The sequence below is a fragment of the Scylla paramamosain genome, chromosome 1 (assembly GCF_035594125.1).
Source record: "Scylla paramamosain isolate STU-SP2022 chromosome 1, ASM3559412v1, whole genome shotgun sequence".
Taxonomy (NCBI): Eukaryota; Metazoa; Arthropoda; class Malacostraca; order Decapoda; family Portunidae; genus Scylla; species Scylla paramamosain.
Genome location: NC_087151.1, coordinates 15,025,001 through 15,049,727, shown reverse-complemented (window position 1 = coordinate 15,049,727; position 24,727 = coordinate 15,025,001). Strand labels below are relative to the sequence as shown.

Here is a 24,727-nt window from a genome sequence, read left to right as displayed (position 1 = left end):
ATAAGTATCTAAATAAATAAAACAACAAGGGATCTGCAGTGTTATTAAGTCGACTCAATACACCACTTTAATATCATCCTTTACTATATTACTCGTACTTAATTACTGAGCATAACTGCATTAATTACTGCATCTTACAGTATGATAAAAACACCTCCATGATGCCTAGGTATTCATAGGAACACATCTTTCATATCGTCTTTCATCTTTAATGTCCAACTGCACTAGCAAACAGGCTTTCAAAATAGCTAAGTAATCCTTCTGCCAATAGACTTTACAAATTCCGGCTCTAATAGATGTAAACCCCCAACTGCCAACAAGCCAATTAGACAGTAAAGCTTTCACAAACAACCTTATGCTATTAAATTTATCTGGCGCTGCTTGTTTTTCCTTCTCGTTCCTTCAAGTTCCTGCGTTCCTTGACGTGTTCGGACAGCCTTGTACCTCCGCTACAACCCTCCCGTCAATCACCGGCTAGTAAGTTAGCGGGAAACACGCGACAAGAGTACAGAGCATCAGGCCACGAAGTAAAGGGCAAAGGAGAGGAGAGGAGAGGAGAGGAGGAAGTGTTTGCTGCAGGGAAGAGAAGGCGGTGGAAGGCAGAAGAAAATGTGCATGTGGGTGGGTAGGTGGGTCAGTGTGTATCTGAGAGAGGGCGGTTAAGGACGGGGAGGCGCAGAGGAAGGTGAGGAGAATGAAGGGTAAAGCAGGGTGAGGAAGTAAGAGTGAAGACAGCAAAGAAGGAAGGTTGGGGAAGGCCAGGGAAGGGCGGGGCAAGGAGAGGAGGAAGTACGGCGGGGAAGGGGAAGGGGAGGAAGTAACAGTTGAAATGGTTTTCGTGTTTCTTTCCTCATACATCTTTCTCACTGTGTAATTTTTGTCTTCTGTTTTTAGTACTGGCTCATTTCTTTAATATTCTTTTTTCATCCTCGACTGAGTAGCCACACACACACACACACACACACACACACACACACACACACACACACACACACTACAAATTATCTTCTTTTTTTCCCCATTCCGCAATCCCGTATAAGTTAAGAACACGAAAAATGTGTCCATATTACCTTTCAGAAACTATATTGTTCTTTTTCCAGAATCTGTTGCTTGTTTATTTTTAAAGGAAAGGCATTATGGGCGCTTTCTTCCTTTCTTTCTTTCTTTTCTTCTATCTCCCCAGTACAGACAATACACATTTCAGACAAACGGGGGAAAAAAAAAAAAAAAAGATGCAGATAGATAAACACACTGGACAGACAGATCAACAACAATCACTGACAGATGTTATGAAGTTGGACGGGAGATATGGCGAATATTGAGGACTATCAAATGTATATACAAGACATCAAGTATAAAGTATAAACAATAACACAGATAAACAGAAAAAAAAAATCACAGAGAAAATTACATATAAATTTTACGCGTTTTTATTTATTTATTTATTTATTATTATTATCATTATATTTTTTTTACTTCTTTACTCAATAGCAGGAGGTTTATGTATGAAAATAAGCCGACTGCAGCATCACACTCATATATTCATTTTTCCCTGGTAATCTTTCACGCACTCAGAATTGCTGGCGTGTCGTTATTTTCATATACATACTTATAGACCCTCGCGCGCTGAGTGATGACGACCAGCTTTATTCCTAATTCGGCTTTAAAACTCCGAAAATATGGAAATAGGAAGTAGACAGACTGGCGGACGAGACAGACAGACAGACAGACAGACAGACAGACAGACAGACAGACAGATAGATAGACAGACAGACAGACAGACAGACAGACAGACAGACAGACAGACAGACAGACGGACAGGCACACTGACTGACTGGCTGATAGAGAGAAAAGTAGAAAGCAGGCAAGCAAGAAAGAAAGAAAGAAAAAAAAGAAAGAAAGAAAGAAAGAAAGAAAGAAAGAAAGAAAGAAAGAAAGAAAGAAAGAAAAAACAAAGACAGACAGACGGACAGACAGACAGACAGACGGACAGATGGACAGATACACTGACTGTGGCTGATAGACGGAAAAGTAGAAAGGTAGAAAGAAAAAAAAGAAAAAGAAAAAGGAAAAGAGACAGACAGACACAGACTGACTAGCTGATAGACAGAAAGAAAGGAAAGAAAGAAAGAAAAAAGAAAGAAAAGCAAAAAGAAAAAGAAAAAGATATATAGACAGAGACAGACAGACAGACAGATTGACTGACAGAAAGGAAGAGAGAAAGGTAGAAAGGTATAAGGAAGGAAGAAAAAGGAAGAAAAAGAAAAGAGAAAAGAAAAAAAAGAAAAGAAAAGAAAAGGTTGACAGGCAAGCAGGCAGAGACAGACAGAAAAAAATTACACACACACACACACACACACACACACACACACACACACACACACACACACACACACACACACACACACACACACACACACACACAAGCAGGCTATCTTAACACTACACAACACACAGATGGACGAAATAATTCAAGTGACGATATGTAAGAGCACCGCAGGTAAAGACGAACACACCTGCGCACACACAAACAGGTACTCGTAGGTAGAGGCAAGAGATACATACCCCTTGTAACCTTAACACAGATCCCCTTGAGAGATAATGCTGTAAGATCTGTCTCTCCCTCCCTTGTACCTCTTCTTTTTATCGATAAGAAAGGAAAGGCAAAAACAAATCTAGGAAAAAAAAGGATTGCTAATTGTCTCTCACATAAAAGAAGAGCACCAGAGCACGTCACTCTCTGCTCCTCACTCCTCACACTCACGCCGCCCGTATAATGATCTGCAAATACACGGATCACTGCTAAGTCTCTAGGGATGAACCGTCTGATTCCGAAACATCTGGATTCCTTAACGCACACAAAGCGGCGATGCTACTAATTCCGACAGTTGTTCTTCATTCTTGAGTTTAATCTCACCGCTGATTCGAAAGTTTTTAAGACAGTAAAGTTCGTTCAGTATAAAGTACATTTTTTTAAGCAGTGATTTACAGGAGTGGATGGTTTCCTTAGAGAACCAATCCCATGAGCCTCGGCCAGTCCTCGTCCTCTAACACACACACTACTGTTTTCAAAGTAACACAAAACAATAATAGTATTTTATAGTAACAGTTGTTTTTCTTCCGTGTTTTTCATTTTACAGTTGATTTTGGTTTTTCTTAATACGGTTTTATACATTTTCCTTCATATTCCCCAACTGCTAAATCCGCATTTGTAACTAACACACGACAACAACTGATGGCGGTACTTGCGTTTCCTTCGTGTTTTTAAGTTACAGTCAACCTTACGTTTCTTGTCGTATAGTTGCCTTCATACTTTTCAGCCGCTTAATTGTGATTTTTTAAACCAGCGTCGTGGTTTTCTTTCCTTCGTATTTTTCCATTTCATAATCAACGTTTCGTTTCTTGAAGACAGTATTATTCGTGTACTTACTTCCCTTTGTATTTTCCAGCTGCTTATTTATATTTCTTCAACCAATGTGCAGGCTGTGTCTCATTCCCATCTTTTATTTTGCTGTTAATTGCCGAGTCTCTAAGTACAGTGCTACAGAGCTCCATTCACATACTCCTACCAGCGGATGATGTCGGATTTTTAATTAACACAAGACACAGCTATTAACGGCAACAATTCTACCATTCTTACTCTTCAGCTTTACCACTGATTCACACCTTTCTTACAGTGGCTTCACAGATCCCCTTCATATAATCCTTCCTCAACTAGCAATTACAGATCGATTGTGGCAGTTCTTTCATTATTATTTTTAATCTTACACTTAATAACACAGTTTCTTAACCCTTTGACTGCCTCTTGGTACACCTTTCCCTAATTACCAATCACTCTGAGATATCTTTAATCGTTCTACAACCACATCCAATCTCTGAACTGGCAAGAAATTGCAAAATGTATACTTTTTCATCGGTAACTTTACTGTAGATGCTTATAAAGGCTTCACGCATTGGTTCTGATGCTGCTAATTGCTTTCTGTGGGAGTGAAAGGGTTAAGATCATTATGGTTCTCTTCATATATATTTTTCGTCAGCAGGTGATTTATGGGTCGGCGTTGGTGTGTAAGTAGGAATGTTCCGCACGGACTGTCCACACGCCGCCACGTTAAGAGCCCGCTGCTTTCCCTGAATGAGGGGGCTCGCGCGGCCAACACTCGGGGATTTTATATTTTGGAGGTTAATGCGTGGTGTAATCGGTGTAATCAGTAGGGTATGAAGTTGAATCCTATTAAAATTCATAGCCTTATAATTAGTAGATCTAAGGCACCTCTTCCCTCACGGGCCGGGTGTTACTGTTGCAATCTTCGTAATGATGGGCTGTATCTTACTAGTATTACGTGCCCTTAAATTCGAGACTACAAAATATAATCCTCCATTCACTTATTCTGCAGTCAATGGTGCCCTTCAGATGCTCCAAACTTGCAGTTCAGCCTTTGTTGTGACTAATACTGTATCAGCAGCCAATGTACGTATCTTACAACACTAAGTGCCTACCTTTAGATGACAGATCTGGTACATGTTGTTATTTTTCGCTCCTTTATTCCGTGCTATTTTGCGTCTCCACTGAGGGCTTAAAACTGAGCCTTGCGGATCGAGTCTGTAATCACGTTGCGCTTAATCTTCGTTATACGAGTTTCAATTTTAAGCATCAGTAATTTTCGAGACCTCTTATGCAAAATGTTGTTTGTGTATACCACCCACACCACTGAACGTTGCATGGATAGTCTTAAACATGTCGGCGTCTTATCGCGACTAGTTTTAAAAAGCTATGGAGGAAGTTACTGGGGTTTTAGAGAGTGTCTTCATGATTTAACTGATAGATTGACAATTATTATGTACTGACAGTAAGAAAAACAACCATGAGAACTCGTATAATTGTTGCCTTCCAAAAGCAGTCCTGATGAGAGATTGAACGTTTAAGTGTGTTGAGGAGGCGCGTCGTGGTGCACTGTGTGTGTGTGTGTGTGTGTGTGTGTGTGTGTGTGTGTGTGTGTGTGTGTGTGTGTGTGTGTGTGTGTGTGTGTGTGTGTGTGTGTGTGTGTGTGTGTGTGTGTGTGTGTGTGTGTGTGTGTGTGTGTGTGTGTGTTGTGCAGGATCATCGCAAGTATCTCAGTATTCAAGGTGCTTCACTCCATCTACCGTGACTACACGATGTTGCCACTAAAGTGATTAAAAATAATAACACCAACAATAATAGCAATAACAACAACAACACCAACAACAACAATATTACTACTACTACTACTACTACTACTACTACTACTACTACTACTAATAATAATAATAATAATAATAATAATAATAATAATAATAACAATAAGACAATAATAATAATAATAATAAAATAATAATAATAATAATAATAATAATAATAATAATAATAATAATAATAATAATAATAATAATACCTAACAACAACAACAACAACAACAACAACAACCACCACCACCACCACCACCACCACCACCACCACAATGACAGGATATGCGGGACACGTTATTTTTCCCCTTCCCCGCAGACTCTGGCGACAGGAACTCAATCCAACCCTCACGTCAATACCCATTTTTATTCGTTTTTACTGCCACTCCCTTCCCCCCCCACCCCACAGGAACACACCGCCTCTAGCTAAGCCATTATGTCTACATCTGCTGCACACACAACACAACACGTCTCCCCTCGCTGCCGCCCCTCCACTGCGCCCTCCCCTGCCTCTTCCCCTCTATCTTCCACCTCCACAAACTCAACCAGTGTTATGCCTATTAGACTCGTATCCTCTCGCCTCACCTTCTAGTTCCAATACATTACTTGAGTCTCTAGTTTATCACTCTCATTTCTTTGCAAACTCGTGTAGTGTTAAGTGTATCAAGTTGGCGTCTTCTACCTTCGCCTCACCTCACAGCTTTATACTCCCCTATTCCTGCTCTCCATCACCTTAGTAGTTTACTTTATCGCTTTATTTCATCTTTACTCCTTGATGTATTCAGTGTTATGTCCCTAAAACTTGTAACTTCACTTCTTCGCTCGCCTCACGTCTACTTCTCCACTTCTATGCTCTTCCAATGCTACAAGACTTCACTCCTCCACTATTACCTCCTCACATCCACTCTTCCATAAGCTTCTACCCCTTCAATTCTTCACTCCACACTCTTAACTCCTCATCCATACTCTTCCAAAAGCTTCTACTCCTTCAATTCTTCCCTCCACACTCTTCAACTCCTCATCCACACTCTTCCACAAGCTTCTACTCCTTTCAATTCTTCCCTCCACACTCTTTAACTCTTCATTCTCACTCTTCCACACTCCTTCAGAACTTCACTCCACACTCTTAACTCCAATTTTCACTCCTTCTACACTGCCCCACTCCTCCACCACCTCACTCCCCCACTCTTACCTCCTCGTCCTCACCCTCCTACAATCTCAGCGTTATGACTTTCCAACCAGTACCTGCACTCCTCGCCTCACCAACTCCTCCTCCATTCCCTCCACCCTCGCCGCTACCACCACTCCAATACCTTACTCTGCACTCCCCACCTTTACCTCCTCATCCTCACCCCAGAAAAAAACACCTTGGCGATGGTATCTGCTTGGGTTTACGAGGACTAATTTAAATATTCATGGAATTTGCTGCATTTATATCTCCATTTAAATATGCCTTTGGAGGATAGTAGTAGTAGTAGTAGTAGTAGTGGTAGTAGTGGTAGTAGTAGTGGTAGTGGTAGTGGTAGTGGTGGTGGTAGTAGTAGTAGTAGTATAGTAATTTTAGTAGTAGTAGTAGTAGTAGTAGTAGACCCGTATTCAGAAACGCTCTGCTGTCTCACCACGACTATTTTCAAATGCCACAGAGATGATTAGCCTGTAGAAATCTTGTTTATCTGCCAATAGCACCTTAAAAACCACCATTAAAAATCCGCGCAACATCAACCAGAGCTTTTTGAAAGTAGTCGAGGCGCGGCGCAGAGGTGTTTCAAAATATGGTCCTCAGTTAGCAGTCAGCCTCGTCCTTCTATTCCCAGACACTCACTCCCCTTCATCCTCGCCTCCACGCCAATCCCCACAAACTATTAGTGTAGATAAGAGAAGGCGGTGAAGGGGGAGGCAAGACTGAGGGAGACAAAATGGGGACGAAGAGAGCGATAAATGGGTGGATAAGGTGCAGGGTTAGATGTATACAGGAATGAATGAAACTGTAAAACTATGTACGGAAAAGAGCTGAATAACACATTTTTAGCCAGCAGGATAGTATGAAGCGTTATAATACCCATACGAGTGAAGATAAGAATAAAATAGCTAAGGCATACAAAGGGAAATAAAAGTCGGATTAAGATATGCAAGGGATGAGGAAAAAGGATAAATAGATAAGATAGTAAGATGAACGACACACAAAGAGGTATAAGGGATGAATGATGGGAGGCATAACAGCAAGCAATGGTGGTAGACGGTTCACACTTCGGACTGTATTCTTAAGGGACTGGCAACTCAGTGCGCCTATTTACAGTCCTGTCCCCCTTAGTCTCTCTTGCATCATATAAAAGATACAGTGACGGCCAGAAGGCGAGTAATGTGCCACACTCACATCCTCCATTTAGCGTTTTCTGTCTCTTTCCCTCACCATCAAATTTTCTGATCTGCCAAATATCCATCAACTGACTGCCCAGAACCCACCAATTGTCAAGTTTTGTTAGTCTGCCAAGAACACACTAACTGTCAGGCTGCCGGTAGATCAGAGGACCCAAGAGGCAAGGGATTCGAAGAGGACTCAGAGTAAACGCTAAACATGGTGGAAGGAAATGCGTTACTCGTCTATTGTTCATGACTGTATATCACAAGCATGTAATGACAGAATAAGTAAATGAGGTGTGCATGACTCCAAGACGTGAAGGTCAAAATATATGAATGTAAATTATGGTCTACAGTAAAAAAAAAAAGTTATAAACAGACAGAAGATGGTGTGGGAAAAATGTTAACGTGTAGTTTCACCTCTTTTGGTTTTGGGTTATCTATATTATCAGAGAGAGAGAGAGAGAGAGAGAGAGAGAGAGAGAGAGAGAGAGAGAGAGAGAGAGAGAGAGAGAGAGAGAGAGAGAGAGAGAGAGAGAGAGAGAGAGAGAGAGAGAGAGAGAGAGAGAGAGAGAGAGAACAGCATCACACATTTTAATCTTTACGAGACTTTGTGGGGGGACTAAACTAAAAATCTAAAACAGGGTGCGAGAAACAGGATAGCAATGATGAAGGCTCCTCTGCACCCACCTACCCACCACTAGAGCTGCCAGGAGTTACAAGGAGTTACAAGGAAGAGAAGTACTCCAGAAGGCCTTATGACCCATACAGGAGAGTACTGAAAGAGACTCAAACAAGTAAAAAACACATGTCCAGGCGAGATCGAGTCTACAACCTAGGCAGCACCTTGTCGAGTCGGGTCTTGAACTGCTCTACAGTCACTATTGACGACATCTGAGGGAAGCGCATTTCAGCGACTGCAGATTTTGTAGGAAAAGAAGTTCCAAAAAAGATCTCTGTTATAACGCTTCAGTTCAAGTTTGTAGCCATTGTTACGAGTACGCCCCTCACTCAGCTGGAACAAGCACCTGAAGTCCACGTTGTCGAAACCTCGAAGTATCTTAAATACCTCTATGAGCTGACCAGGAATCTGAGCCAGTTTCTGAGCCTTCTTCTCTACAGCTATACACTTCTTCGAGAACTTGAGGTCATTGGTAATAACTACACCCAAGTCTTTCTCCGAATCAGTGCTCTCCAGAGCCTTTCGCTTAAGAAAATACTTAGATTGGGGGTTGCGGAACCCAATGTGCATGACCTTGCACTTGGCTATATTAAATGGCATTTGCCATTTGTCTGACCACTCTCCCAGCTTTTGGAGATCAAGCTGAAGTTGTTCTACTTTCTTCGGAGTCGAAACGTCTGATCCTAGCTTCGCGTCATCGGCGAACTTAGAGATTCTGGAGACAATTCCTTCATCTATATCATTAATGTATATGATGAATAGCAGTGGACCAAGAACAGATCCCTGAGGAACTCCACTCTTAACCGGAGCCCACCCAGAAGCCTGAGAGTTGATCACCACCCACTGTCTTTTCTCCCTTAACCAGTTCTCTATCCAGCGACTTATTTCTCCCTGAATACCTAAGGCACAGACTTTCAACATTAATCGCTTGAAGGGTACCTTATCAAAGGCTTTCTGAAAATCCATGTACACTACGTCTACTGCCTTACACCTGTCATGCTCAGTGAACACCTCGTGAAAGAACTTGAGCAAGTTCGTGAGACATGAACGATGCCGCCGAAAGCCACGTTGAGAGTTTTGAAGTAAATTGTTACCCTATAGATGACCAGCTAGTTTATCTACAATTATACTCTCCAGGAGTTTTCCTACCACTGACGTCAGACTGACTGGTCGGTAGTTTCTTGAAGAGAGGGGCAACATTAGCTTCCCTCCAGTCTTGGGGAACGACACCTGTTTCAAGAGATTTGTTAAAGATAGTCATGAGAGATAAGGAGAGATTTTGTTTCAGACTTCCTTCAATACTCTCGGCAGAAATCCATCAGTTCCCGGAGCTTTGTAGCTATCTAGATTGTCTATCTTAGAAACCTTTTCTACTGTGTATCTAATAGAATTTATACTACCACCCTGATGGACTACACCTGGCTCTGGGTCGTAACGATCGTTTTCTACAATAAAAACTAACGAAAAGTATTCGTTCAACAGGGTTGCATTTTCCTGATCAGAGGAACACAGAGACCCGTTGTCGCACTCCAGAGGGCCAATCCTCCAGGAGATTGGTTTTCGACTATTAACATAACTGAAGAACTCCTTGGGGTTCTTCTTAAAGAGCCGCGCTATCCTTAACTCCTCATTGCGTTTAGCTGAAGGAATACTACTTTTTATACTTCTTCTAAGCTGGTTATACTCTCCAAAGTTACCAGTAGCTTTTGCTCATTGGTACACCCTCCTCTTTCGCCTGATGTCCCGTTCAAGTAAATGGCTGAGCCATTTCGGTTTCCTACAAGCCCCACGAACAGATTTCAGAGGAACGAAAGTAGCCTGCTTCTGCATGAAATCGTCTTTAAAAAAAACTCCAAATTGATTCCACGTCGGCTGCCTCTTCTAACTTTAGGTCATGTAAACCAGAATGGAGACCGTAGAAGTCTGCCCTTCGAAAATCGTTTCACAGGCCGATCTACTCTTACTGCGGCATCTGGTACTTTGAGAACAAATCTAATCATTTTGTGGTCACTGCCCCCAAGCTCCTCACCCAACCTTAAGTCTGAAATTATATCATCCTCTGTGGTGAGAACAAGGTCAAGTATGTTATCTCCTCTCGTAGGCTCCTTTACCCACTGAGTGAGAAAGTTATCATTGACAAACTCTAGGAGTGGCGTGCCGGCCAAGGAAGATTCTCTGGTTTCCCAGTCAACATTACTGTTGAAATCCCCCACAAGAATGCATACTCTGTCTTGCAGGAGATCTCCAATCTCTTGGTACAATTGCCTCTCCCCTTCAATCAACTGATGGGGAGGTTTGTACACAAGTAGCACCCTGCAGACTACCTGACCTATATCAAGATCTACTCCTAGCACCTCGTAGTTGTGGCATGTGAAGGAAATGCACACTTTAAGAGACTCCTTTATGTACAACATGCCTCCATCACCTTCCCTGTCCGATCTATCCCGATTGTACATGAGGTATCCCGGAACATGGAACTCGCCTTCAAAATCTCTTCCCAAAGTTTGTACCCATGACTCAGTAATAGCTACTATATCAGGTATCTCTATTGTCAGGACCACAACAAATTCCTGAAACTTATTTCTTATAGAACGAGAGTAAGAAATACCACGCTGTACGAAAAAAAAACATGGAAATTTTTATAGGATAGAGATAAGAGATGACAATGCTGCTGTTTGTATCTGACGTAAGACATTTCATTGGTGATCTGAATTAGTTTAACTGGAGGAGGAGGAGGAGGAGGAGGAGGAGGACTAATGAAAAGATTGTATGGAAGAGGAAGGATTTCAAGGACATGAGAGAGAGAGAGAGAGAGAGAGAGAGAGAGAGAGAGAGAGAGAGAGAGAGAGAGAGAGAGAGAGAGAGAGAGAGAGACGCAGAAGGGAGTGCGGGAATCATTAGGCAGAGCGATGAGGAGCAAAACGAGGGCGAGGGAAGATAAGATAACAATGGGGAGAGGAACGAGTATACAACAAGGGATGTGGGAGTACTGGCGGCCCGCGATACTGTGTGGTGGTGGTGGTGGTGGTGGTGGTGGAGAGAAGACGATACGGAGAAAGACAAGAACGACGAGGAGGAATAACATTAGAGTCAATATGATTACTAATGTTGTTGTTGTTGTTGTTGTTGTTGTTGTTGTTGTTGTTAATGTTGTTGTTGTTGTTACCGGTAGTAGTAGTAATAGTAGTAGTAGTAGTAGTAGTAGTAGTAGTAGTAGTAGTAGTAGTAGTAGTAGTAGTAGTAGTGGTCATTGCTGTTCTTGTTGATCATGTTATCATAATCATTATCATTATCATCACAAGTGTTTTCATCATCATCATCATTACAATTACCATCATTATTGTTTTACTTGTCATTGGTGTACCCTTTGTTGTTTTTGTTGTTTGTCATATGTGCGCAAACACAATAAGAAAACAGAAAAAAAGGAAACAAACGAGAGAAGTGTGCAAAAACTTGGCTGCAACACTGCGGCGCTCACCTGCCATACATACAGCGCCGGGCCCTACTTCCTGTGCCACCGCCCCGCCCCTCCCTTCACCCCGGCCCCGCATCCGGCACCTCCGCCACCCCTGCCCCGCCACTCACCCACGCCTTGTTGTGCGTACATCAGCCGCTCTTCTCCCACCGACACACAACGCAGCTCAGTCTTGGTAATCCTCAGTATTTTTTCAATCAAAATAAATGGCATTCAAACCTAGTTTTTTTTTTTTTTTCTTTTTTTTTTTTTTTACGTCTGGGATTAATCAAGTGAGCGAGCAAGGGGAGAGAAAGGCACGCTTGTGAGTGATGCAGCATAACAATCACCGCAGGTCCAGGCAGGCAGGCGGCAGGCCACCCCTTACCTCACGTCCTTGGCAGCTCACTGCAGCAACGTGAATAAGTCATTCGACATACATTTACTCATAATGATCGTAAAAGGACAACTTGCATCAACAAAGCCACAGTGTAGGGCTTGGTTTGAAAGAAAATATGTTTGATGTAATTTGCGAGGACCCTTAACTTCGTCCACGATTCAGGTAGTCTGAAAGCGACCACCATACAAGTGACTGATCCACATACACAATTAAATATTGCATGGTGTTGTTATTTTCCAGTTTACGCTACTGTTAGCGGGAGTTTAGTATATTAGCAAAACGCACAATTATTTTTAACACGTAACATATCCTCCAGAGCGCTGATAGTATATCCTTCTGCTAAGAGTGTTAGTCACTTATTTCCCGATTCCAACTGCAGTGTTACCACCAGACTGACAAAGCTGTGACTTCCTGGTTTTTGTACAGGGCACACTTACGCTTTGATCAGCCTCTCAGACACCTCCCGTAAAGCATGTCTTCTCTGCCCCCATGCAACAGCCAGTCTCTTAGCTAACTTTCAGACAAGGACGCGACTTAGCACCTGTTTTTCTTTCGATCTTCCACAGCTGCAACACTCCTGACTGCCGCGCCACAGCAATATGTTATGTGTTTGACAACCAACACCCGTTACCAGGCTTTGTTTTAATTTAAGACAATGAATTCCTTACGTGAACGCTTTCGACCACAATGTGACCTCCCTGAATGAAGAAGAAACCTTTGCATGTCATCAAAGCTTTAACTTATTTTCATTCAGGCAATTTTTGCTGTTAACTAAAGACAACCTTCAGACATCCCTGTGTTTGAAGAAATGGAATGTCACCAAGATTCACCGCGCTACTTTATTAAACACGCTGACTAGTGACCCCCTCGCTAAATGTCTCCCTTCACCACCACGAGTCCGCGTCCTCACTCAAACACTGGCACAGCTAGCACAGTGTATTCTAGGCCAGGATTTCAAGCGGCGCAGCCAAACATGCCGTCGTTAACCATTCAGCCAGGCGTGCTGAGGCGGCGTTTCCACGGTTTTTTATTCTGTAGCGGCGACAACCATTCCCAACACTCGTTAACTTGATGGCGGGGCTTCTGCTGTGGTGTGGCACTGTGGTCTGCTGCCCTGTTACTGTGACCTTGACAATTTTACTGCCGTACTTCTATATGATATTCATCGAACACCTTAGAGACTAACGATTTTTCTTTTCTGTTTCACACATCTATATCTTACTGACAGCCGCTTAGCGCACTTTTATTCCCGCGATTTTAGAAAGCACCGCCTAAACATTCCGCCTGAGAATAAAGTTTCCACACACACACACACACACACACACACACACACACACACACACACACACACACACACAAGGAAACATGGAAAAGAGATATTTGTTAGAAAAATACCACGCATGCATCACGGGATTCCAGTGTGTTGGCATTGTGTTTATTGTGAGTCCGTTGGTGCGCGGGCTGCCAGATGCCGCCCATTGCTCTTGTCCACCAGCAATACATTTCAGACTTAACTATTAGGCTTTATTAGTGCATGACTTTTCAATTAGAGACTTTATACCATCAACATTTTTTTTTTTTTGTCCCCACGTTCGCCGTTCAAACAGTTGTGCAAGCTTTAGTGTGTTGCATTAGTTATCTGGCGCCACTAACCAGCGGGTTTTGTTGCGGTGCACTTCATTCACATTCATATTATTTTGTTATTGCGGTGCTGTGGGCATTTCAGCTACTCTGCCCCAGGACTAGTGACCACCACCCCCTTCACCGGATTGATTCCTGTCTGCTGCCTCTGACGCGGGATCTAGGATACAAAGAAACGCACACACATCCACCCACCCACGCACACAGACGCACGCACCATGCACTGACAACCTTCTATGAACTCTTTGAACTTAAATTTGAATCTGGAGACACACAAGGTTCACGACTCACTCTATTACTCATCCACACAACACGAGAGCCTCTGTACAGCCTCCTTGACATTACGTGCCACTGAACTATGTACTTGGAATGTAGTCCCTAACGTTATTAAGATTCAGAAGCACTTCATGTAAGTACAATAGATGGATGTCAACAACCGGTTGTGCCTCACGATGATCAGCTAATATCTAATGAAGCAGCTACTGATACCTAAACACTTGATTCTTGGTATGTGATGGTGTAATAACTCAAATCTAACGATGCAATTAAAGTTATCTGATGACGTAATCGCTGCTATCTGGTAACGTACTGACTGCTACCTCATGACTCTTTACTATTACTGGTATCTAATGACGTAATCACTGGTTTTAAATGACGCAATCACTTCTATGTAATTTCTCTCATCTTCCCGTATTTAGTAAGAGACCAGCGGTGCACGCTGTTATTCTTGACACAGTTCCTGCACCTTTATCACACGCCACTCTGTCCCTGCATGTCACTAATTTCATTTGTATCTTTTAGAAGGATCGTCTGCTGCGCGCGCTCTATTTCACTTCTCTCGCTCAAGCTTTACGAGTTCTTTCCTATCTATACGTTTTCTGTCAGCAAAGTGAATCATGTTACCCTGTCTAGTGTTTTATTTTCAGTTTACTTACTTGTGCTCCCTCAATTTCATCTCGTTATTTTTCTATTTGACATTCTCATTCGCTTCACGATATTCATTCTGCCTTTTTTCTATTTACAACTAACGTATTTTACTGTTTTGATGCTTCTGTTAATCAGTATATTTTTGGTCTATTATATTTAATTCATTTATGTCTATCTATCTATCTATCTATCTATCGATCGATCGATCGATCTATCTATCTACCTACGTACCTGTCGATCTATCTACATAATTTTCTTATTCATGTACATCTAACAAGTTATCTACTGATTCTATTCATTTATTCATTTCACTTTTCATTAGTTATCAGCTTATATATTCGTTCAATTACATAGTCACTTCTCTATTCACTTATATATTCATTTACTCAACATTCAATTATCCATTCTGTTTACCCCTCCCGGTCGTGGCAGCGGGGCCAGCGGCACGCCAGGTCAGCTGCGGGTCACGGCATGATGGAGGCCTCGGGGCGGAGCGCGTGACCCACACAATTAATTAGCCCCTAATGGGAATAAAGATAATGTATGGTGCTAATTTACCAAACAAAGTTATTAATTAAGTTGTATGAGGCGAGTAACAGTGCACTTTATTCATGAGCTGACGTGTGGCGACCAGCGGTTAGTGACTGTGGCATTACAAGTATAGCATTGCATTGTCGCCGCAAATACACGCTCCCTCAAACCCGGCGTTGTAGTTACGAGTATAATAATCAGTAAAGTTTATCACTACTACATTCACTTCTTAACATCAAGCTACAAAACATACGCTCCCTCAGTGCCAGTGTTGCTGTTGCCGGTGTAATCATTCTCTATAGTTATTGCTGCGACATTTTCTTAGTTAAAATCATGCCAAGACACACACACTCCCTCAAAGCCAGTGTTGTGTTTTTGAGGCGAGTATAAGTATCGCTATACTTGTTAGTACGATGTTCACTTCTCAAAATTATGGCACCAAACACACGTTCTCCCAAAGCCAGTGTTGCAGTTACGAGTATAATTATCACAACTTCAAATCGCGCCACTAAGCACAGTCTCCCTCAAAGTCAGAGTTGCAATTACGAGACGAGTATAATCATCACTACATTTATTTCTACTACGCATGTACATTCTCTTCCTAAAACCATGCGTGTATTTTCTGTTAATTGCAAGGTGAGCATATTATGTACATGTCTCGTAAACGTGAACACGCTTCGTTATCTTACCTCGAGACGTTGCGACAGGATTTGCCTAACTTATTAATGTTTCTAAAGGTGTTTCCCAGTGTATGTCTTGCCAAACGCTTTAGCTTCTTACCTCTAGATTTTTTTTTTTTCCAAGTGCTTTCATGTACTGCACTGCCACACGTCTTGTCATCTCATAGCGAGACCTTGCGACAGGATCTGTAAAATTAATTAATTTCCATGGTATATTTTGTCGAGCTTTTAGGATCTTATCTCGAGAACCTTCTGACAGTATCTGTGGAATTTAGTGTTTCCAAGGGTGTTGCCATTCCAGTGAAAATTTAACAAAAATTCTGTATATCTGAGAAGAAAACACCTATGAGAAGTCGACTAGTCATCTTTGTGGCCTTTGAAAACGGTTCTTAAGAAAGAACCAAATGCATTTTAAGATAGTCCATATTTGCAAGCGAGGTCTGTACCTAACATACCGTACTGCATCACTGTCAGGTTTGAGAGCTAGTGACGAGCAAAGACTGGTGTTCTTACTCATTCTGAAGGCGGGAGTGTCGACAATGTTGAAAAAGGCGATCAAAACCGATCACAGTGGTCACAGGCAACGTTGCAAAGAGGAAACTTCCGCCGCAATACTGCATTATAAAACATTCTTCGTATTTTTATTTGTCTTTTGATTTTGTACGTTCTCTAAACACAAAAAAGATGTTCTTTCACGTATGGTGGTGTAGTTCACACTGGTAGGTGATGACACTGTCAACTATGTCATCATATGTAACACCTATGCTGGCACCAGCGCCGCCTGGAGTTCCACACAGACAAGCGTGTACATACAGTCAGCGACTTTCGCGATTAGAACTCCCGCCGACGTGAGCATCTTATTGCGCAAACTGGCAACGTTCCTTTCTCGGTCTGAAAAAATCTGCCGTAAGAAAATAACTGCATGGCAACTTAGGTTAGTCCCTAATATGCTTTCGAAAGCAAAGAGTAACGGATTCGGTATTTAACTTACTGACAAAGTGAGGTTATCTTTTGTGACAGCTCCTTGCTTCGGCTAACAAAACGGCTGTGTTTTAAACAATGCTTTCCTGAGGTGATGCCTGGAAAATATACAGGCCACGATTACACAGTACGAGCGTTAGAATTTCACTAGAATGGTGAAACAAATAAAAATTTTTTTTAAATATGAAGCATAACCATTAGCAATGAAAAGACTGTGAGTGTGTTGGTGAGGAAATATCAGTATGTCAAACACTGAATCCTTTATGGTTTCAAAACACATGAGGAACTAACCGAAGTCGCCATGTAATTTTCTCCCGGCAGATTTTTTTCTCAGACCGAGAAGAGGTAAGTTGCCAGTTTGTGCACTGTGACGCTCATGTCGGCGGGAATTCTGATCGCAAATATATATACATGCATACATAAAGATTACATATATGTGTACCTGTATGTATATATCTACACACAATCATTCCGGTATAGGAACGTACATACTCGTAAATATACACTTGAAACGAACCGACATACTTTCAATAAAAATGTGAATGTCATTTTTATTTCAGTGACTTCACGGAGCTGTATTCCCCCAGCAGACTCCAAATACAGCATTGACACAAAGGTCGCATTTTCAAAAGCCTCAGCGTTTCATCTCGACTACACTTTTAACAAACTCTCGTAGAGGTTACTGGGATCTTGAAGGATGTGTTCTGAATTCCAGATAAAGTTTAACAAGGATTCTGCACTATCAACGTGAGGAAAAAAAAAAACAAATAAATATATAAAACAAAGCAAGAATCCGAGAAATCTTTTCAGTGTTCTTTGAATTAACAGGTGAAAGGGTTCAAGAATATGACCTAATAAATCCTGATAAAGCTACTAACAATTCTAAACAGTTATTTATTGGAAATGTCGGTAATCTTGCCGGGAAATTCTTTGCTTAAAACTTAACACTCAGTAAAATACAACTTACAAAAGTGGCGGCAGTAACGGCGTGCTTGCAAGTCTCCCACGCGCCGTCCACCCACACTCCTGTCATCACAGTCTGGCGGGGGAAATAATGAATAAGTAAATAGGAATATATAAATAAATTTTTGAAAACGACGATATTATCATGATAAAAAGAACGTAAATCAGTAGTCATAATTGTTCTGAGAGAGAGAGAGAGAGAGAGAGAGAGAGAGAGAGAGAGAGAGAGAGAGAGAGAGAGAGAGAGAGAGAGAGAGAGAGAGAGAGAGAGAGAGAGAGCGGGTGGGTGGGGCTGACAACTTAATTATTTAGGTATAAATAGATTTGTATTCTTCATTGTTGAAATATGTTATTGAGTGCATCACTAAAATCACAAAAGAATCAGTGTTTGGCTGCCTCTCCGTCATTGATGGTCATTGACTCCTGCACTGGCAATCGTTAGGCTGCCGGCTACAGCATCGCACGGGCCAGGAGAGCTGGTGTGCGGTGTGGTTTTTACTAACTGTAATGAAAGTGAATCTTCAAAATCCATATACAGTTAAATCTACCAATATATGGTACAGTAATAAGTACTTCCGGCAGATCTCTTAAAATAACTAGACTAGAAAACAACTGAATAAAATAAACTCAAGTAGCCTAATTTGTTCTCACTATCCCAAGTTACTAAGAAACTGCGTCTTTTCCACATAAAATTTTCCTTTCTGCGAAAGATCTAACGTATACATACGATAAATAATAAGCAATAATACATAACTTCTTGTCACACTTCACTTGATTTGTATAGTGATATTGTCGCTACATTTAACCAACTGCCAGTGGTTAAATGTAACCAACCAACCAACTGCTAGCTCGCCGCACACCGCTGGCAGAACCCGCACGCACCCTTGCACGTGTCAGGATAACAGACAGTTGAGTGTTGAGTGGCTCCTCGTCCTCCTGATGGAATGAGACAACGACAGAACGCCTCATAGATCATTGTATGACTAGTAACACTCACACAGTTTCTCAGTTACGAAAATATATAATTACTACTACCTCTGCAATCATCAGTCTGCATCTCTTACACTTGCCCAGCTGGTCCACAAGTCTAAATGCCACTGCAGTGAACACTACACGCTGCATTGATTGATAGATTGATTTAATTAAAGGCACCGCCACATCGGGGTCCTGTGGTGCCGCCACGCCGCAGTATTCTGCTGACGTGTAGCACATCAGCGGCTCGCGGCCTTGGTGTGATTTGTATATTTATAGCCGCGTGATCCCAGCAGGCCCACTGATACTTCAAATCCCATCCGATTACAATGACTTATTACTAATCACAATTTATCCGATTCGTAGCTTGAAAAATAAAAACATTACACTGGCTTACACGTGTTGAAGGGACGGTAGTGATTTCCTCATAGCAGGGAAGCCACGTGGATTAGCACAGATAGGCATAGGTGATTTTAATATGGATTTCTGCATACTTGTTATCAAAATAAGATAATAATCCACATTGTGAATCCTGGCGAAATAATGTATTTCAGTTTCAGTGTATTGTCCGAAACTACAATGATATACTTCAATTCTGTAAGTCAGAAGGAAAGTGAAGTAAATTCTCATAACTAACAAGGAAATAAGTGTAACAATCTTAATAAGTTAACTATCATACTTCTTTTCTTTTGCTTGTAGAAAGATTGATAATATAGAAGAGTTTGGACAGAAGAAATAAAAGAGAGGAAATTGAAGAAAAGTAGATTAAAGATTGTGGGCAGACCACGTTGCTATTTTTTTAAATGAATGTGCGTGCGCATACTTCCTCCCTACCCTGCCACTCCCGTCACCTACCCACACACCGTACGATAAGTACAAAATCTTGGCGCCTATGCACACAACCCTCCTTACACCACCATTAGCAGCATTCATACTATTAGTGTGTGTGACCAAGGAGTAAACGAGCCGGTGCATTTATTCACACACAAGGAAGGAGTCAAATCAGGGTTGTCACTAAACCAGACTATCACCAACCTGACCACATCAACAGGTGCCCACACACACACACACACGCGCCCTCCACTCACTGCGTACCTCTTCTTAACACCTTCAAAAGAATAAAAAAAGAAAGAAATGCTATTTCCTGATAATTCACCATGGGAGGGGATGTCATCTTAAGAAAATCAACCAAGGAGCGTGTGCTCTTGTCCCGCACCTCGCTACAAGTTACTGTAGAAGGCAATGGAAGCTCTCTCTCTCTCTCTCTCTCTCTCTCTCTCTCGACAACACAAGCTCTCATTCCATTTGATGTGATGCCAGTAAGTACAGCAGACACACACAACATCACCCTCAGGCAGCCATTAGCTTTACTAAACCAGCATGAAATAGAAAGGCAACTAGCCGACACCCTGCCATCTTCACTACTCACGTCCGACGCCGTCCCTTTTTAAATCAACTCACGTCTGCTCTTCCCTCTATTACCCATTACGAAGCCTCCGAACTTACCTCTTGGCGTGGTAACTTCTGCCCTCACACGCCTGGTTAATAATTTCACAAGGGGATCATACAAGGCCACTAAGTCACGCAAAACGCACAAGCACTCGCGACAAGGAACACAGCAACTACACACTGGGCGGTGGCAGGTGCATTGTGGGTAAGCCGTTTCAGCGAGGAAGAAAAGCAGTGGAAAAAAAAATACGAGTTGAGTTTGATTTATGTTTTTCGTAAGAAGTAATTGTTATAAGACTTGGCGAATGAGGAAAAAGGAAAGACAGGTGTTGTGTTATTGGAATGTACAAATATGATGAAAATGTCAGTGTTGCTATTTTTGTTTCAGTAATTTTATAGTCTCTCTCTCTCTCTCTCTCTCTCTCTCTCTCTCTCTCTCTCTCTCTCTCTCTCTCTCTCTCTCTCTCTCTCTCATGAGGAATATTTTAATTATGTTACTTTCTGTTCTCTTATTACTGTCATCATAGAGAACGGCGTCATTTTGAAGAAAACGTGATCTCCATTATTCTCTTCAGGGGAACTCAGGTATTTGCTAATTACGACTGACAAACTTATTTTATTGATCTAGTGGTTTTCATTTATACTGTTCAGCAGGATATCCTTGGAATTCCCAATGGATGCAATCAAAGCATTGAAAATTATTCTTATAATATTATATATTTATGCAATCAAATGAGTTATTGACAATGTTTTTATTCTGTTTGAAAAAAGAACCTGACACCTCACCCTCCACCCAACCTCTTATTTATCCTTAGCAGGCCACAAATAAAGCTGACCGTTTTGTTTTCAGGCCAGAAACAAAACCAACCGTGTAACAGAATTTATGTATAGCAACGTTGAATGATGAAGTGATATCAAAGTTATATTTAGCATTGATCAGATCTCATCCAGACTCTGCTGTGTAGTTTTGTTTCGTATATTACAGACGGGATATTGGTTTCATAGAATTATAACAGAGGAGGATGGATAAAAATTTACAATGGATTCGAAATATTCTACACGAGATGAGATTAAAGCAGTAATCAGTGCCGAGTCAATAGGGAACTTAAAAAAAAAAAAAAAAAAAAAACACTAGATAAATTCATTAGTGGAGTGATAGGTGGATATAAGGAGATATATTTCCAGCAGAGACAATCATGTGTATAGCAGTTTCCTTTATGTTCTTATGTTCTTGTGTTCACATTTCTCTCCCTGGCTTCCCGTCCTTCTCCTTCGCTTTTGCTCTGTTTCTCCTGTATTCCCAGCTCTTCCTCGTCATTCATTTGATTCCTTCCCATCCTTTCATCTTTCTCTCCCACTGCCACATCTGTTTTCCCCACGCTGTCTTTTGATCTGCTGGTGCAGTGTTCCCTTCCTTTGAGCGCGCTGCCCATATCTCGCTGGACCTTTCTGAGGCGGCAGTGTTTGGTGACTGAAGCGATCCGTGAGATACAGAATTCAACGAGCATATAAGGACAGTAAGGTGATGCTCCGCCATTTAGCGTACTATTCAGGAGTTATTTGAGGACACTGGTCTCTGTAGAAGTAAGTCTTGCTCTGTGTGTTCTCTGCTTGTGAGGGAAAGTGGCAAGTTGAGGCAAAATAAGCAGATAGAGCAACGGAAAGGAGAGGAAAGGAGGTGTAGAGCGAGGGGGGTAAGGAACGGGAGGGAAAGTAGATAGTTGAGGCAAAATAAGCAACTAGAGCAACAGAAAGGAGGGGAAGGGAGGTGTAGAGCAGCGGGGTGAAATAGAGTGGAGGAGAGGATACGTTGGGTAATTTTCATGATTACATTATAGTGTTCTGCTTCCCCTGAATCACGGGGTAGAGGAAGGCGCCGCAGGGACGAGAAGCTGCCAGCGTGGTGGTGCGCGCAGTACATGTAGAATGGAAGCGAGGCAGGACTCAACGTGGACAGGACTTCTGAGGGAAAATTATTTGTGTGAAAAACATAAAGTACGGTAGCGACCAATCTCCTTCTTCTTCTTCTTCTTCTTCTCCGCCTCCTCCTCCTCCTCCTCCTCCTCCTCCTCCTCCTCCTCCTACTCCTCCTTTTTTTTCTTCTTCTTCTTCTTATTATTATCATTATTGCTATTATTATCATTATTATTAATATAATTATTGTTGTTGTTGTTGTTGTTGTTGTTGTTGTTGTTATATTATTACTACTACTACTATTATTATTCATCTTATTTACCTTTTTTTTTATTTCTGTGTCAACAAAAGCTTCAGCGAACCAGAGAAATTAGAGCAAGTGAGGCTTCCAGCAACAAATTCTGAGAAGCACTTATATAAAGCGATCCGGAACACGAGAGAACATTTTTTACTCTAAAGATTTTCATATATTTTACATGAAGAGCTCTGATGTTTTGACAGTGTAACTTTCCTCTGGCAGCTCCATCATGTATAATCTCGATTTCAACAACTACCACCCCTGCAAAGACTTATCCTGGAAACACCGCCCCATCAGCTCTATGATATATGAACCTTATAGGCGAAGATTCCCATTGTCACCACTATAAGGACCTCTGTCTCTTAAGGTCAATTTAAACACGTAACTTAGAAAAATAATACCTGTTACATGTTTCCTTATCCTTTTTTTCCGCACTTTCCTCTTATACTCCACAATCCACTGCTTCACCCACACCACCTCTACCCCTCGCCCCTCAACACCTTCACCCTGCAGGCACATCCTCACTCGCTGTGTCGTTAAGCCCTGCTAACATCAAGGGCAGATATGTAGGAAGGAGATTTATTTAAGACTGTGTACTCTGTCTAAGCACACGTACAGTATATATTATGCACGTACTGAGAAACCTGATGTATGTCAAGGTATGGCAAAGATATATTCGTTCGCACAAGCATAACTAAGGGCTTATATAGTCACGTGACCCAGAGAGATGTAGAGCTTGTGTTCAAAAAGAATCTTGGGGATCCTGCTGAACGTGACGCAAGACCCGCTGTGCACACAAGGATGATGGAGAGGGTGAAGGGAAGGTTACACACATACACTGATAGATGAAAGCAAGGACATCGTTATGAATGTAATAATGGGCGTTGAAATGATCTCTGTAAGACATGTAAAATATTATTTTCCAAAAGTGAAATATTGTGATGTATGTGAGACTGAGGATTATTTTAAGTATACCAGCATTATTGCGTCGTATTAGAAGAAAACTGAATGGTATTTCTTCATATCTGCTCGCCAATACTTTCTATAATTCAACCGATATGCTTCTAAAATAAATACAAAAAATACTGCTAAAAAAAAAAAAATAAATAAATAAATAAATAAAATCATGGATAATAAGAGGACCATTTCGTATCGTGGGGTGACGGGGCGATGGAACTACAACTCAGCTACACAGGATGAGATCAAAACAACATGAAATAGAGAAAAACAACTGCAGAAGACTATACTGCAAAAGAGATTTCACATAACGATTTTTTTGCCGTCACTTGTAACACTGTTAGCTTGTTGAGAATGACTGATTGGATTATTTAGATCATTTAGATAATTTAGGTTATTTAGATACAAAGATAATTAGGTACTTAGGAGGTGAGAAGATCAGAGTGCATGCTGCATTGTACAAACGTGACCACAACAATTAGCTATCACTGTGAGGCTGAAGGCATTGGTAGGGCTTAGTATCTCACTAAAAAAGTTGTTCAGTCACTGGTTTGGTGGTTCTCTCCGCTTCCATGTGTTTGGCCAGTTTTCGTCCCACCCAGTGCTTCATGGCAACTCTTGGGAATACGACGCTGTATGACTGTATTATTACAGCACCACAACAATAAATAAAGATAAAGAAAGAAGGAGAGAAAGAAGGAAAGAAAGAAAGAAAAAGAAAAGAAAAAGAAAAGAAGGAAAGGTAAGAAAATAAATAAAAAGAAAGAAGCAATTACTCAGTCAATCCCAGCAAAGCAGTCCGTTACTTTACCAGCGAGTGCTGCCGCACCACGAGGCTCAGCCTACTTACTGCTACGGTCGTCCTTCGGTAACATTCCGAGCACCGTATTGCTTTCAGTGACGCGGATAAGAACGAGAAAGAAAGAGATTAATTTCCTCTCTTCTAGGTTACAGAACTTTTCAAGAGACTGTGGTACAAAATGAGCATCTGAAGAGACGTTAAGGGGTGATTGAGGGGGAAAAATTGTGCAGCAGCGAGCGTCTAGTGCAGTGATTCTCAAAGTGTGTGACGTCATTATCTCCTTGGTGTGCCGCGAAAATTTGGATGAGGTTTTGATTTGTGTGCATATTATAGTGAAACTAATGTAAATTGTAATTTATATTTTTCAAGGATGACTAATATATATATATATATATATATATATATATATATATATATATATATATATATATATATATATATATATATATATATATATATATATATATATATATATATATATATATATATATATATATATATATATATATATATATA

At 41.3% G+C, this 24,727-nt stretch overlaps 1 long non-coding RNA gene across 2 annotated transcripts in view; it reads right to left on the bottom strand.

Annotated features, from left to right (window-relative positions):
• Nucleotides 1-20,834, bottom strand: part of LOC135101307 (uncharacterized) — a 302,592-nt gene extending 281,758 nt beyond the window's left edge. For both annotated transcript variants that reach the window (XR_010269191.1, XR_010269192.1), the window contains exons 1-2: nt 20,298-20,834; nt 17,824-17,895 (exon numbers count right to left, since the gene is read on the bottom strand). This is a non-coding gene — a long non-coding RNA (uncharacterized LOC135101307). The remainder of the gene's footprint in view (nt 1-17,823; nt 17,896-20,297) is intronic.
• Between the last annotated feature and the right edge of the window lie 3,893 nt (nt 20,835-24,727).